Genomic DNA, 5000 nt, shown 5'->3' with positions numbered 1-5000 from the left:
ATGGTGAATGCGGACGCTTCTCTGGCAGACGAGCTAAACACCTTTTACGCTCGTTTCGAGGCTGCAGCTAACCACGCTAGCGGCGCTAGCAGCACAACCAGCGAGCACGCCGAGAGAGCCGGGGAGGTAAACCACATCTCATCACAGGTCGGGTTCTGAAAGCCTGCGCTGACCAGCTAGCACCGGTGTTCACTGAGATATTCAACCTCTCTCTGGAACAGTCTGTTGTCCCCTCATGTTTTAAACAGTCCACCATTGTTCCTGTCCCGAAGAAACCCCAGCCCGCCTGCCTCAATGACTACCGCCCTGTAGCTTTGACCTCAGTAGTGATGAAGTGCTTTGAGAGACTGGTCAGAGACTTCATCACTGCATCACTACCAGACACACTGGACCATTACAGTTTGAGAAAGATGTTCGTGGACTACAGTTCAGCGTTTAACACCATAATTCCCTCCACACTCACCTCTAAGTTGAAGGTCCTGGGAGCCGCTGTGTCAATGGTCTCCAACTTCCTGATAGACAGACCACAAGCCGTACGGGTGGGAAAACACACCTCATACACCCTCACCCTCAGCGCTGGAGCTTCCCAGGGTTGTGTTCTGAGCCCCCTGCTGTACTCGCTGTACACATATGACTGTGCGGCCACATCCAACTCCACCACCATCATAAAGTTTGCTGACGACACTGTTGTGGTGGGCCTAATCAACAACAACGATGAGACATCCTACCTACAGGAGGTTAAAAACCTGGAGAGATGGTGCCAGGAGAACAACCGTCTCCTGAACGTCAGCAAGACTAAGGAGTTGATTGTGGACTTTAGCACAAAGCGGGAGCGGTCATACCAACCGCTAAACATCTGTGGGACTCCAGTGGAAAGAGTGGACAGTTTCCGGTACTTGGGTGTTCACATCACACAGGATCTGTCTTGGTCCTGTCACATCAACACCCTGGTGAAGAAGGCCCGGCAGCGTCTGTACCATCTGAGATGCTTAAGGGACTTTAAACTACCCTCTCAGGTGCTTAAGACTTTCTACACCTGCACCACTGAGAGCGTTCTGACGGGTAGCATCACTTCCTGGTTTTGGAACAGAACAATGCAGGACAGGTGAGCCCTCCAGAGGTGGTGCGTTTAGCTGAAGGTACCATCCACACCGAACTCCCTAACCTGCAGGACATCTACAGCACGTGGTGCAGGACCAGAGCCAGGAAGATTGTGAAGGACCTCAGCCATCCCAACAATGTACTCTTTTCTTTTGTTGCGTTCAGGAAACGCTTCCGCTCCTGAAAGCGAACACAGAGAGAATGAGGAGGAGCTTCTTCCGCAGGCCATTCGGTGTTTAAACCAGGAAACACCCAGGATCTAAAAACTGGCCCACTCTCTCCATCATCACACCTCTTCTCTGTACGTACCTCACCTCTCGCACCACGTCACTTTAAACTCTGGACTTGCACAGCAAAGTGCACTTTATATTATTTATTTTATACCACACCATTCTGCACACGGACACTTTATGGACAACCTATCACTAAAATTGTCTATTGTTTACACTTTGGTACACACTGTTTACTGTTTCACCGTCTACTGCCATTAGGATTTTCTCTATATATACATTTTTCTCTCGTTTACATACCTATTTTTATATATCCTTATACCTTATATTCTATTTTATATAGTTTTATACTTTATTTATCTGTTTTTTTTCTTTCCCCACCCTATTCCCTCTTGCCGGACCGTCGTATAAAGCATTTCACTGCATGTCGTACCCTGTATGTATGTGTATGTGATGAATAAAATTTAATTTGATTGATTTGATTGATTTGATTTGAGCTGGAGGTAGCAGAGCTGAAGATGTTGAGATGTTACAAACCATACAAACCAAGATGGCGGCGCGTGCACAACGCGAGGCCCAGCGCTCTCCAGATTTTGCGATTTAGCAGCAATTTCTCCATCAACAGCAAGTTTATTCACGCAGAACAGGCTTGCACATCTCATACAGCCAAGAAGCATTACTAGACATCGGCAATACTCACAGATACGGACTTTCAACGGACTTTGAACTCCTCGAAATTGCCCGAACACGCGGACCACTGATCCAGCTCGGCCGACAGCGAGACCACAGCGCGGCGAGACCGTAAACAAAGAAGGGGAAGCGAGGCGGCATCAGGGCTAAGCTAAGGCTAAACCCGCATCAACCATCGATTCCAAGCGCCTTCCTTGCCAATGTACGGTCTCTTGCTAATAAAATGGATAAGCTGCTGCTCGGATATCATCACACAATCGGATTAAGGAATGTCATGTCATGATTTTTACGGAAACATGGCTCAACAACAACATTCCCAGCAGCGCCATTGAGCTCGGGGGTCGCAGTGTTTATCGGGCGGACAGGACAGCAGAGGACTCTGGTAAACGAGAGGTGGAGGTCTGTGCATTTATGTTAACAACTCATGGTGCACGGACTCTACTGTTACTGAAAGTCATTGCTCTGTTCATTTAGAGTATTTGATGATTAAGTGCAGACCCTTTTATTTACCGAGAGAATTCTCAGCCATTGTTGTGACTGCAGTGTACATTCCACCGGATGCTAATGCTAAGCTAGCTATGGAGGAACTGCATGCAGCTATCAGCAAACAGCAGTCTGCACATCCTGAAGGAGCTTTCATTGTTGCTGGAGATTTCAACCACTCCAACCTGAAATCTGTTTTACCAAAATTTCACCGCAATGTCTCCTGCTCTACTAGAGGGGACAAAACACTAGACCAGGTATACACAAACATACCTGGGGCATACACAGCCATTCCCCTCCCCCGCCTGGGTCAGTCTGATCACCTCTCTTTGTTCATGCTACCCAAATACACAATACTGATCAAACGTGTGAAACCAGCTGTGAGGACAGTAAAGGTATGGCCAGAGGGGGCCATTTCTTCTCTACAACAACAGTTTCAGGATACTGACTGGAACATGTTCGCTTCACAGGCCACACTGGACTCTCACACAGACATGGACAGTTACACATCATCTGTTTTGGACAATATTAACACGTGCATTGACAATGTCACTACTGTCAAACACGTGAAATGCTTTCCTAACCAGAAGCCGTGGATGAACTCTGAAGTCCATCTCCTGTTGAAAGCAAGAGATGCTGCCTTTAAATCTGGCAGTGCGGAGGACTACAACAGAGCCAGGTCCAACCTGAAAAGGGGCATCAGGAAAGCAAAACTCACATTCAAACTCCACATAGAAGAGCACTTCCACAACTCTGACCCCAGACGCATGTGGAAAGGCATCCAGTCAATCACGGACTACAAACCCACAGCTCAACCAACCAGCAGTGCCTTCCAACCGAACGAACTTAATCACTTTTTTGCTCGTTTTGACCAAAGCACAGAACATTTTACACCAACCACGGACTCTGCTAATGCTTACAGCCCACTTTCAATCTCAACAACGGACGTCTATTCAGTGTTCAGCAGAGTGGATGCACGAAAGGCAGCTGGCCCGGACGGCATACCGGGACGTGTTCTCGGAGCATGCGCTGGACAACTGGCACAGGTTTTTACTGACATTTTCAAACTGTCACTGGCCCAAGCCACGGTACCTACATGCCTGAAGACCACTACTATCATACCAGTGCCTAAGCACTCAGCTGCTAAATGCCTGAATGACTTTCGCCCGGTTGCACTCACCCCCATTGCTATGAAGTGCTTTGAGAAACTGGTCCTGAATCACCTCACTGCGGGCCTACCACCTACACTGGACCCATACCAGTTTGCCTATCGCCCGAACAAGTCAACAGAGGATGCAGTTTCCACAGCTCTTCATTCTGCTCTCACCCACCTGGATAAAAGCAACACGTACATCAGAATGCTGTTCATTGACTTTAGCTCTGCGTTCAATACAGTCCTCCCCACTGCACTGATCACTAAGCTCAGTGAACTGGGTATCTGCACCTCCACTTGCAGATGGATTCTGGACTTTCTCACCAACAGACCTCAATCTGTCAGGTTGGGAAACCAAGTATCCAGGGCTGTTCTGAGCCCACTGCTCTACTCCCTGTTCACCCACGATTGTGCTCCTCTGTATAACTCCAACATCTTCATCAAGTATGCAGATGACACCACTGTGGTCGGCCAGATCGACAACAACGACGAATCGGCCTACAGGGAAGAAATCCATAATCTAGCAGCGTGGTGTGCCACCAACAACCTGACTCTCAACGCCACAAAGACCAAAGTGCTCATTGTGGACTTTCCAACAGCAGGAGACATCTACCTATCAACATCGATGGAACTGAGGTAGAACGAGTCTCCAGCTTTAAGTTCCTGGGAGTTCACATCTCTGAGGATCTGACATGGCAGCAGAACAGGTCAGCTCTGGTTAAAAAGCACAACAATGCCTGTACTTCTTGAGAAGTCTCAAGAAATCTCATCTGTCCCCGGGGATTTTAACGAGCTTCTACCGCTGCATCATTGAGAGCATCCTGACCAACTCCATCACTGTATGGTACGGAGGCTCCACTGTGTGTGAACGAAAAGCCCTGCAAAGGGTGGCCAACACCGCCCAACGCATTACTGGCACCCAAATACCTGCCATTGAACACCTTCACCACAGCAGATGTCTGCGCAGAGCTCACAACATTATCAAGGACTCTTCACATCCCAGTCATAAACTGTTTAAACTCCTTCCTTCACGAAGGAGATACAGGAACTTGCGCACCAGAACCAGCAGGTTCAGGGACAGCTTTTTTCCATCCACCATCACACTACTGAACTCTACACTACACCGCTAAATCACTACAAAACAAAACACTGTATATAACCTCTGTACTATACATGTACATATTACATACTTTTCTATTACTCATTACATCTGCACTATTTTTTATCTATATAGCTTTATATCATTACTGTACATTCTGCCCAACATTTCATTCATTTGTGTATATAACCTGTGTGTATATTTAAATAATCATATATAGTAGACTGTTTATTCGACTTGCTAA

The sequence above is a fragment of the Silurus meridionalis genome, chromosome 17 (genome assembly GCF_014805685.1).
Source record: "Silurus meridionalis isolate SWU-2019-XX chromosome 17, ASM1480568v1, whole genome shotgun sequence".
NCBI lineage: Eukaryota > Metazoa > Chordata > Actinopteri > Siluriformes > Siluridae > Silurus > Silurus meridionalis.
Note: the sequence above shows the minus strand (reverse complement) of the source record.